We start from the raw sequence: 12,728 nt of genomic DNA on the forward strand, positions 1-12,728 counted from the left end.
ATCTTAAAAAAAAAAAAATGGAAATTCAATACAAAATTGAAGAACTTTTTCAAAATTACAATAATGAAAGCATAACATAAAACTTAACAGAATCCATGAAATTAATGCATGATTAATCCCATTATGAAAGGATATTTTTAAGCATTAAAAACCCAATTAATAAAGGTGAAAATGAATTAAATACCCAACTCAAAAAGGTAGAGAAAGAAAAGTAAACCAAAAGAAACCAAGAGGAAAGGATTAGTAAAGATAATGAGTTAGAGAATAAATAAAACAGATAAACCAAGAAAGAAATCCAAAAGTTGTTTTTTAAAAAATAATCATAAAATGAGCCACTAGCAAATCTAATGAGGAAATAAAGGGAAAATTCATGATCACACAATATAAATAATGAGAGGGGGAAATACCTATACGTAGAGAGGGAATTTTTTTTTTTTAAGATTTTATTTATTTATTTGACACAGAGAGAGACAGGGAGAGAGGGAACACAAGCAGGGGAGCGGGGGAGGGAGAAGCAGGCTTCCCGCAGAGCAGGGAGCCTGATGCGGGGCTCGATCCCAGGACCCTGGGATCATGACCTGCGCTGAAGGCAGACGCTTAATGACTGAGCCACCCAGGCGCCCCAGTAGACAGGGAATTTTAAAAAGTCCTAAGAGATGAGATGATGCTCAACCCTATACAAATTAATTTGAAAATCTAGATTAAGTAATTCTATGGAAAAATTGTTAGTGATCAAAAGGCAAATAGACAATTACCAGAGCAGAAATGGGGAAAGAAAACTCATTTGATAAAATTTAATACTCATTTATATGAAAAAAAAACCTTAATAAAATAAGGTTGTTGGCTATTTCTTTGCTATTAATAAAATATATATGCCTCCACCCCAAAGCCAGCATCCTACTTAATATAGAAACACCAGTGACGTTTCCATCAAAGTAAGGAAAACAACAGAATGCTCACTATTTCCAACTACTATATAACATTGTGTTGGAAGTATTCATTAATGCAATTAGTCAAACAACAATTTGAGACATAGTAATTGGAAAGGAAGAAGTAAAGCCATTTTTTATTAGAAGATACATTTTCATATCTGGAAACCCCAAAGAATTCTAGAAAAAACCACTTTCAGGCAAAAAGAGAATTTAGTAAAGTAGTATGGTATATAAAATAATAGTTTTTAAAAATACAAACAAAACCAGTTTAGAAGATATAAGGAAAAAGAAGGCTCTATTTACAATAATTAAAAAATAATAAGAAATATCTAAAATTTATTATGAGGAAAACTTTAAAGCACTCTTAAAAGACCCAAAAGTAGATTTGATATACCTTATTCTTGTACGAAAGAACTTTGAGCCAGTATTGAATTATTTAACTATGTGAATCTAGTCCTATGGCATAATATCATTTAAAAAAATGTTCAGAGATATTGTCACAAAGATGCTGTTTTAGAGGAAGAGCATGGCCTTCGATCTGAATTCATAATTTAGTATTCAACAGACTGCACTCAGTCTCCTAAGAACTGTTAATTAAAATATGAGAAGATATACAAAAAACAATTTGAATATAAAATTTTTGAACAAAATTTAAATAGAGTGGGTATTTTTATTGAAATTTCTAGAAATTATTTTTGTTAGAAATGAACTGCATGAGGGACACCTGGGTGGCTCAGTCGGTTAAGCATCTGCCTTCGGCTCAGGTCATGATCCCAGGGCCCTGGGATTGAGCCCCACATCGAGTCCCACATCCCTGCAAGCCTGCTTCTCCCTCTCCCCGCCCCCACCCCCGCTCATGCTCTCTCTCTCTCTAATAAATAAAAATCTTTAAAAAAAAAATTCTTAAAAAAATGAACTGCATGATTATTTCATGCTTTAATATTGCAGAATCACTAAAGCACTACTATTACCACATCATTAGTCCTATGAACAATTGGTGCTGACTCGGTGCCAGGAACTGTGTGAGGTGCTGGGGGTACCCAGTGGTGATCAATCTCTCTAGTTGGGTGGTAATCTTTATATTTCAGTTTTCAGTGAGTCTAAGCACTAAACATCGGCCATTTACTGTACTCAATATAGGGTAAAAGGACAGACAAAGAAACCAGGCCCAGAGTAGACAGAAACTGGGAATGCCCAAAATTTCTTCCTAGCAAGAACTACATTAGTCTCTACTGGATACCATGCTTGGAATGAATGGGTTTCATCCACTTATTGTCTCTGCAGCAATGCACAAAGAAAATGGGGGTGCTCTCATGGCAGCAATTAATGCTGGGCAGCAAAACACCACAAAAGTCACTGATTTCCAAAGGCTGATAGGATAAGCTGCATGACTTTGTAATTGACCGCTTGGATTTGTCTGCTGTATTAAGTCTCTGCTGAATGTGAGACAACCTTACCCAATAAAAAATGACAAGTATCAAATTAATCATAGGCTGTCCATCCAACTCTGCTCACTCCTGATAATGGTTTAGAGTTACTGATCATCATCTACTTAAATCTTCTTTTCTTTCAGTAGTCTATGTTAGCATTGAATCATATTCCTGACCCTCCTTCTTCTAAATGTACCCATTGTGCATGTCTTTCGGAGGTAAGACTTCACAAATCGAAGAACGGCCAGTGCCGCCATATTCCTGTAGGGTAAGCAGACTGGGCCTGATGTGAGGGCTTGGAGGCTAAGATGCCTCACGGTTAGTCTCCATCACACACTGGCCTTGACATTCCTGTTGTGTATCTGTACCATGTGCAGAACCTCAGCTGACTTCAAAGAAAGTGATTTTGAGGAGAGTTAGTCACCAAAAAGAGAAAGGTAGGCATTAATCTTTAATAAGCTCCATTTACTAATTTATAGAGGCGACGGGAATTGGGGTGAGGTGAGAAAGTAAGCACGAGGGAACTATTTGTAGTGAATGCTTAATGAAGTTCTGACCATGCCTTGAACTGAGCTATTGGGGGGAGGGGAGAATGTATAGCTCGATCACGTAATAGTACATATAACTTTGTATTTTAAAAGTGATTATAAGATTTTAAAAACTAGCTCTGCCCACTCAAAAATGGAAGAGCCATTTGCTAGGAGGAGCTTGCAGGTCATATGTAGTTAAGACATTTTTAGAACCCAGAGTCAGCAGAGACAGATTAATATAGACAGTACTGCAAATAGTACTCTCATTATTGTGGTCATCTTAATGCCAATATACAAAAGGTTCTGAAGGACAGGCAAGAAACTTTAGAAAGAGCTTGGGGAAACTTAAAGAAGAAAGAGAATATCTATGCTCTGGGTAAAAAGAACACAAGCATCTAAGTAAGAAGGCTTTGTGTCAGTTAAATATGGACAGAATTATTTATTCTTAGGGATTTTTATGTCACTCAAGGACATTTTCTTTATTCAACATTTTATTAATTCAACAACAGACATATTTTGGAGACCCTAGTAAATCAGATCCTATCCCAGGTGCAGGGGAAATAACAATAAAAGAGAGGCATGGTTGAGGCCCTCGTGGCTCTTACAGTTAACAGGGAAGAGACACTGAACAAGGAATTACAATCACATGTGATGGATGTCATGCAAGGTGACAACACAGCACTTTTGGAATATGCAGCAAGGGGACTTTAGACTATTTTGTTTCTTTTTTTTTTAAGATTTTATTTATTTGTCAGAGAGAGAGAGATACAAAGAGCACAAGCAGGGGGGAGCGGCAGGCAGAGGGAGAAGCAGGCTCCTCGCTGAGCAGGGAGCCTGATGTGGGACTCGATCCCAGGACCCTGGAATCATGACCTGAGCCGAAGGCAGCCGAGTAACCCATTGAGCCACCCGGGTATCCCATTGACTATTTTGTTTCTTGAGAGAACTAGAAGGTAGTAAACTCTAAAAATCAAGTCAATCTTCAGAAGGTTTCATTGTTAACATGTACATATGTATATATATATTTACACACATCATGTCCTTTAACCCTTAATGCAACCCAGCCAAGTAGGTATATATTTCCCCATTTATCAATGAAGAAACTTTGAAACTCAAGATAATTAAAGTAACATGTCCTACTCACACACATTTGGCTTCAAAAACAAGCCTATCTGAAGAATTTTTTGTTGTTGATGTTAAAGATATGAGAAGAATGGTCATTTTTGACAAGAGCACATTAATGGTTAATTAGTCCCTTATAAAGGTGGAGTTTTACTCCTAAATTCACCTAGACTTTTGTTTTATAATTTAGCCATGTCCACTTTGAATGTGATGCAAAGGCAATTACCTTGTCAGGATTTATAGTAGCCTATCGTTCCTAGCAGTGTGAGCCCCACAGGTAGGGGGTGGCACAGCTCACCTACCTGGTGGGGGTGGGGTGGCGAGCATACGCTCCTATTCTAACCACAGCCCAGCTGCAAATCAGACCTCAGAACAAGCATGCACTTCAGGTGGTTAGTGGGAAAAGATGAGGTGGGGAAGGGGGCCTACCAAGCGTTCACTGCTTCCCAGACTTCTGCCCTGGTCCTCCAAGTGTAACCTCTGGACCAGCAGTGTCAGCAATCAGTGGGGGAACTTGTTCCACGTGCAAATCTCAAGCCTGATCCCAGAACTGCTGACTCAAAAACTCTGGGTGTGGGCACAGGAATATATTTTAACAAGCCTTTTGGGTGATTCTGACACAAGCTTGAATCTGAGAACCACTGAACCACTCTACACTCTTTGAACCATTTTTAAGTGCTCATCTAGCTTTGTACCTATAAGTGTAAAGAGATATGAAGGCAGAGATCATATAAAAGACTGGTTTATGTTTTATTTCACACAGAACATTTGAAGGATCGGGTTATTTCCCTTTCTCTCTTACCATGAGGGATACTGAGTTAGGAAGAGTAGTGACTTGGACCCAAGGGAATTAACTAAGGGGTTAGGAGAGATTCTGGGATGATTACTTGTATAATTTAATAATGGAATGACAGAGCTCTGACGACTCTATTAAGGCCACTTAAATTCTGATCTGAGGTCCAAACATACCCTCTATCTCCCTGCTTCTCTCTTTCCTCCATGGTCAATGTTGGGATTTCCAGAGAAACATGGCAAGAATCATATACACCAGAGGCTGCAAACCCGGCTGTACATTAGAATCACCTAGAACGATTCATGAACCTACCTATGACTAGCCCAACTCACAGCAATTAAATCAGAATCTTGAGCTGGGGGAGGGGAGTGAAGTCCAGGTGATTCCAATTAGCAGCCAGCAATGGGAACTACTGATTCCATGGTGATTCAAGTAGGTAAACTATTTAGAGCACCCGCCTCAGTACTGGGCATATGCCACAGGTATTTAATAAATGTTCCCTCCTATATCCCTTTCTCTTACTCTACAAAAAAAGTTGTGGAAAGTAAAGGTACCAATTAACACTGTTTTCTAAGCAGTTAAGAGTCCATGTGCCTCTCTACTTCCTGACTTCTCAGGGTACTTTGCCTTTGCTAAGAGTTTCTAAAACTCATTATATTTCATATTTTATTGTCTAAATGCTTCCTCCTTGTTTGTCTTTTTTTTTTTCCTCAACCCAGTTGTAAATTCCTTGAATGCAGGGAGTCTCCTGTTATGTTTCAAAATCCCTTTCCTTTCAGGACCTGATGTTTGTGATCATCCTGTTCTCTTATCCCCACTTCTCAAAATCTACAACAGGCAACCACCGAGCTGCTGATCCAGAAGCCAGTCTGTTTCTACCGAACCTGCTTTAGCCTTGAACCATGATCTGTTCCCCAGATTTTTGCCTTATTCTTGTGCCCAACTCCATAATACATTCCTAAATTCATGTATTTAAACCCTGGTTCCCAGATTTAGGTCCTAGGATTCCCAGAGTTATCTATGCCATCTGTCATTATTTGCTTTCCTTTACATTCATGCAGGTTCTTCTCGTTCATGAAGATACATAGTTATCTTCCTGGCTGAACTGCTGGTGTCTTCCTTGGTAATGCAATTTCCGCAAATCAGAAGTTCAATTAAACTAGAAAAATCTAAGTTTAATTAAATGCAGTCACTTCCTTGGTGGCAAGTAGTGGGATAAACATCGAGGAAACAGACACGATGAGACATAATCTGTGTCCTATAGATGCTTCCGCCACTCATGGGTCTTGTCCAGGGATCAGCAAACTTTTTCCTAAAGGGCCCGATAGTAAATATTTTAGGCTTGTGGGCCATACAGTCCCTATTCTAACTATTCAACTCTGCAGTTTTAGGACAAAAGCAGCCACAGGAACACATGAGTTAATGGGTGTGGTTGTGCTCCAATAAAATTTTATTTACAAAAACAGACAGCAGGCTAGACTTGGTCTGTAGGCTGTAGTTTGCAGACTCCTGGTCTTGAACATTTCCGGTTGGCTCATCAGGCCACCACCTGAATTTCCACAGCATTAACGAAGGCAGTAATGTTAATTGAGAGCTCATCAGAGTCTCTAAGCCCAGAACTATAACACTAAATTCTCTCCATCCTTATATTTATTAAACATTCAATTAAACATAGCATTTACTTTGTCTTCCCCTTCAAAGCCCCATCCAACAACCACCATGGTCCAGCAGAGAAAAAGATGTGCTTTGGCTTCTTCCATAGGAAATGGTTAGGGAAATGATCAGAGACTTCCTGTAAATATATTGTCTCTCACATAAATAGGACTCCATTCTAGAAGTGCTATAAATCAAGACGAAGAGAGAATGAAAGCACTATTAATTCACGGAACATTTACTGGGCCCCCGCTATGTGACAGGTCCTGGAATGAAGGTGTTGGGGATGGAGTGGCATGTGAAACACACATGATCTCCATCATTTATGATGCATGGGATCTTGCCAGGAGACACACAATACATATGTAAACATAAAACCATGTACCTAGCCACTAATTACACATGAAAGTAAGTGACTTGAAGGAAAAATCACAGGATTTTGCTGTGAGAATGGATGATGAAGTAAAAGTAACGGGGCCTGGAGGTCAGGGAAGGCGGTGGCCTGTGCAGTGAGACCTGAAGGATGGGCAGAAATTACACAAAGAGTAGGTGATGGAAGAGATCCCTAGCTGAATGAGCACCTTATAGGAGTTTGTGGAGGTCCCGAGGCAGGCAGAAGCTTGGCCTCATCTGGGGCTGGGGACCCCATCGCTGGAGCAAAGAAAATGCAGAAGCAGCTGGTAGGGACTGAAGCTGGAGATGCAGAAGGACCAAACCCCAAACTTAACAGAACTCATTAAGAATTTTGTCCTGTATCCTAAATGCAGTGAGAAGACACTGGGATAACTTATGCAGGGAGTGGCATGATTAGACTTCGATTTTTAAAAGAGCATTCTGACTGCTGTGTAAAAAAATGGCTTGGAGGGGAAATTTGATCAAACCCACTCTCCACCTTCCTCCTTCCAGCACCTTCTCCGCAGAAAGTGCCTTTACGCATCTTAAGTACAGAGTAAGGGGAAGGGTAAAGGGAGAAAGTCATCTCTCCCTTCCCCAGGGTATAAACTGGACACATTTATTACCATAAATTTGCTTCCCTGTGCAAACACATAATTATAATGCTATATACAAATCAAATAAGAAAATCAGAACCCCATTTATGAATCATAAAGTCACCATATCAAACAATTACTTTAAACAATGATTCAAACATTATGGTCTGCACAAAAATCAGGGAACCAGAGGTGAGAACTCTCTCAAAACAGGATTCCGCTCATGAAAGGCATCAAAAAAGTAGGTAGTGAAAACAGATGTAGTGGGATGAGTCAGCTACAGAAGACCACACACACACACACACACACACACACAGATGTGCACATGCACACAAGCACGCGCACACACACACACACAGATGTGCACATGCACACAAGCACGCACACACAATCTGCTGGGCAGGAAGCTTCTGACCCTGTCTGGCAGTTGGTCTCCATTTAGCATCACCGTCCTTTCAGATCAGGGTCAGTGAGGGAGGAAGTGAAATGACCACTTGGCCATCTGCTGCTGAGCCCTATTCAGGGAAAAGACAGAATGTGGTTGTTTGGAATGCTCCGTAAGTATCACCTGACATTTTTAGATGATCCCCAAATGAGTTGTTGTATACATCCATCTCTGTGCGTGTGTGTACTTATTATGTATAAACACACAAAGACACAGATTTGGTGTCGGGCACTTTCACACTGGGAACAAAACCATCTACCCACGATGAGAGTTGTAATGTTAGCTGTTAGCTGTGTGGTATGTTAATGCCTCACCGGGCTCGTGAATGCCACATATTCTCCGCTATTTGTTTACTAGCTTGTCAGAGTTATTTATCATATGCAGTGTCACAAAGCACATGGTCACATCTCATATGTCTGCTTCAAGGGCAGGACCAATGTGACCTTTGACTTTTTGTTTTACGAAAGATAAAATCATTCCTTAGGAATATTGTCTATGTGCACAGCTACGTAATCTGCTATTGAAGGAGTCCCAATCTTCTGCCATATTGCTTGTTAAATGTTTATAGCTAATTTTATAGTATGAGGCTAGATGTCTGAATATTTTCAAATCTATTCTCTACTGGAATGGGTCTTAAACTGCTTCTCTTTCCCTCTGTTTTATGATAGGAGACTTGGAAAATAATGAAGTGGTTTAGAAAAGTCTTTTTCTTGGCTGATGAAAAAGCTGTTTAATACAGAAGAATGCTCCCAGACATCCTCTGAGTTGGAGGGCATGTTACATATTTGTCACTCATTTCTCTTCCTGAAGCAAATATTAACCAGTAAAAATCTAATGCCATTTGAGTCCATCCTCATTCGCTTTGGAAACCTATGATTGATTACCCAAACTCAGAAAGCATCAGCATGGTGAGTACTCATTTCTGGGAAGTTTGGAAGCCCTACAGGAAGCGGGAGAATTCAAAATGTGGGCTCAAAGTTTCAAATTACAGCCAAGAAAATGATTTCAACCATTGTCAACATTCAATAGCATTTAAATCTCTAGAAATCTTAGGGGAAAAAAATAAAAAGAGAAATAAAAACGAATGGCTTTCTTTTGAGGATCTTACCACAGCCAATGCTTCAGAATATTACATTTTTAGACAGGGAGGAGAAAATCTAATGCCCGTAGAAAGGAGAAGTAATTTTATTATCTGGCAAGGTAGTGGCTTCATCATTAAAAAATTCACTCAACTAGAATACAACATCCTTTGACCTAGTAGATAAAAGGTCAGAAAGCAATTTTGAATAATAAATGAGACCTGTTGACCTCTTGACCCAAATGTGGCAGGGTCAGTGTTTTCCCCTTCACCAGATGCTGACGGCAGACACACACACACACACAGACAGCTCAGCTAATGAGCTGCCTCAACCCAGGTTGTAGGTTCTGTAGTCTTGTGGGGTCATGTAGCACAAGAGAGGAAAGATTTTTAAAGCTGTTATCCGATGAAAAAAGGTATTTACAGAAATATTTCTTTTCTTTTACGAAGGCTCCGTTCCTGGCTTCTTAAATACTTCCATTTAGCTGTTGAATTTAGTAGAAACCTCAGTGTTGGCCAACGTCTCTCTTCTAAGGCTGATTTCCTTTATTATTTTAGCACTGGCAAAAAGTAAAAAGTCCTTTTGCTATATTTGTTTCATTTATACTATGATGTTTACAACGTGATATTTATAAGAATTTTCCGAATACGGAAGTGAGCCTACTTATCTCTAAAGATGTGACTTTTGCCCTTCGTTTTACTACAAATCATCTTCGTATTTAGATAAGGGATTTAGATGTACATGGTATTAAGCTATATGGGTATTTCTGATACAGTAATTGGTTAAAACGTTTAACCTTACTTGAATGACACAGTGATCTACCTAGAATTTAAAAATTTTTCAATAAAAATAAAGACAGAAATAATGGCTTTAAACTAAACTATCTCTCCTTATAATTTCAATCTTTAAAATTTTTATTATTGCTTTTGGGGAAAATTAGCTGTTATAAAGTCAGCTAGGTAAATATTTACATTATTTTAATAAATATCCTTTAACATGTCTCATTTTTACATTTTTGATTAAGAATAATACATTTAATTTGTGTTTATTTGGTATTCTTTTAAATAAAAAAAAAATGTCAGGAGTCTCGCCAAATTCCAGTTTAGCTAATTACATTTATCTTGTTAGGTCTCCTTTCAGCTTTCGCCTGAAAATGATATTCTTCTTCATTCTTCATGTTAAACTCTTGCCAATTTGCGAATTGCAGAAGGGTCACTTAGAAAAATAACATTATCTCCCCTTGCAATAATATAACACAGGTGAGAAGGGGATGTTTTGAACCAACTTTCTGTTGTTTACCACAAATTGGAAAACAACAACAACAACAATAATTAACAGTGGAGAATTGGGAGAAAACCTCACCACACCTTCATCAGTTTCCCGTATCAGCCAAAATTAGAAAGGCAAAATGGCAGCCAAAGCTAGCTGTTCAACTGGTTTCAAGCTTATTTCAACCTCATTCCAACCTCATTCAACTAAATAAATATATATTGAACTTTTGGTGTGCAGGGTCTTGGTAAGCATCATTTTGTTATATGAAAACATTGTTGTGCATATTGAACTTTTCTACAAAGCCACAAATTTTCAAAGTAAATGCACTTGAGTTAGATTTATGTTGAGGTCGCATTCTAATTAATAATATGGAATTCTCCTGCTGTATAGACATACACTAGCTAAACTGTGAGACAGGAGAAGAAAGGAAGTGAGTTTACAGGAGCAAGGAGAATAAAATGACACCTGATAGGTATTGTGAAGCATTTCTTAGTTCCTTTTAAGCATTTCACATTTTCATTTCATAAGGTTTTACTACAATCTCAGTTGTGTCCTGGGGAATGTTTATCAATCTGCTCTTAAAAAAACAAAAACAAAAAACAAAAATCCTAGTTTGAACCATTGGCTGATTTTCTTGGTGTGAATTCTTCCACCATGACCAATTTGAAGCTACCGACTGATGTCCCTGAACACGGAACTGGGCAGAGGCGAACGATTGGCTCCCATGAGTTAGTGCTAGCTGGTTCATCGTACCACTGGACATAGAGCAGATATTAGTATCTTCATTTTGGAGTTGAGAAAACTGATATGGAACGATTAGGGAATTGACCTGAGCTGAAGAGGTAAGGATAGCAGGGTTGATACTAGATGCCTTTTACTACTGGGTTCTGAGTTTTTCTCCCATTTCTATACGGTGAAGCTGGAAGGAGCATCAGAGATGGAACAAGCAGGTCTCACAAGAACAAAGCCTGCTGCCTGAGACATCATTTGTCTCAAACTCCTTTGACTAGATTTGCTTCCTTTCCCTAAATAAAGATTGCTTTGTCCTTCTCTAAGCAGGTGCTCCTAAGAATGTATATGCTGAGGATGCATTGGTTTCTCTCTGCATTTAGGTACTTTGACATCCCTGGCCATCCAGTGGCATAGGATGGCCAGTAACAGGTGCATCCTTAAACAAAGTCTGTTCTTTTCTGGAGTCCCTTCTCATAATGTTCATCTGAGGTTATACACCAAATGAACCATTTTGGGGTGGGGCTGTGGTAGGGGAGGCAAATGGTCCAGTCCATTTACTCAAAAACAAAGCAAAAAATTTGTTTTCATCTGGCAGAACTGCAGGACAAATCTGGTCCAAATGGCTTCATTTAGTAGATTTTGAACTGCTACAGCTTTGTTCAGATTTTGAAGACCAGTGAAACAGAATCCATATTAAATGTCTAGAGCAGGGGTGAGGAACCTCTGGCCTCTGACTTCATTTCATCTAGGCGATGAGGCAGATTAAAGGCAATATCCTGATTTATTCTTATAAATAGTAAAAGGCAAAATGTAGTTGAGGTTCTTTAGCTATAATCTATTAAAATGTCACAAGTTGGGGCTATCATTCTATAACATTTTCATCTTCTCTCTTTTTGGGTGTATATTAGTTTTTCCCTTTTGGCTCATTTGTTTCTTTCCCACCTTTTTTTTTTTTTTTTAAAGATTTTATTTGCTTATTTGAGAGGGAGAGAGAGCACAGGAGCAAGGGGAGGGGCAGAGAGAGAAGCAGACTCCCTGCTGGGCAGGTAGTCTGATGCAGGACTAGATCCCAGGACCTGGAGATCATGACCTAAGCTGAAGGCAGATACTTAACCAACTGAGCCACCCCAGGTGCCCCTGCTTCTTTCCCACTTTTATCCCTTCTCTCCATATGCTGTAAAAAATATATTTATTTGTTGTATTCTTTGCAGTTTTCTAATCTCCATTAATATAACAACAAACCATCTACTATGTCATATTTTTCTCAACTCATCTGTTCCTCCCCTATCACCCACAATGCAAACTAAATTAAAATGAGGTTTGGTTTATTTGTTTCATTTTTATTTTTCTTTAATTAAATTAACTAATTAATTTTTTAATTTTTACTAGAGACGGGGGTGGGTGGCAGAGAGACAGGGAGAGAGAGAATCCAAGTCATGGCTCCCTGCCCAGCATGGAGGACCACACGGGCCTCAATTCCAAGACCCTGAGATCATGACCTGAGCCACCCAGGCTCCCCTGGTTTATTTGTTTTAAATTCAGAGCACTTATTTGATTATTTTGCTGGATCTATGGCTTGCTATGGAAAAAAAATATATATTTCCCTGCCCAGCATGATAGTATGACTTTGCTAAGAAGACAGAGGGTCTTATATCCATTCCTTAAAAAGTCTTATAGTACTCCATCAGAAAGGGGGGCTATTATATTCATTTTACAAAATAAGGATAGACAAAAGAAATTAGGTAATTTTT

General features: G+C 38.8%; 1 protein-coding gene across 1 annotated transcript in view; it reads right to left on the reverse strand.

Moving 5' to 3' along the window:
• Positions 1-12,728, reverse strand: part of WDR72 (WD repeat domain 72) — a 190,731-nt gene that overhangs the window by 23,318 nt on the left and 154,685 nt on the right. The window lies entirely within an intron of this gene.

Source organism: Phoca vitulina, unplaced genomic scaffold, assembly GCF_004348235.1.
Source record: "Phoca vitulina isolate PV1807 unplaced genomic scaffold, GSC_HSeal_1.0 scaffold20, whole genome shotgun sequence".
Classification (NCBI taxonomy): Eukaryota; Metazoa; Chordata; class Mammalia; order Carnivora; family Phocidae; genus Phoca; species Phoca vitulina.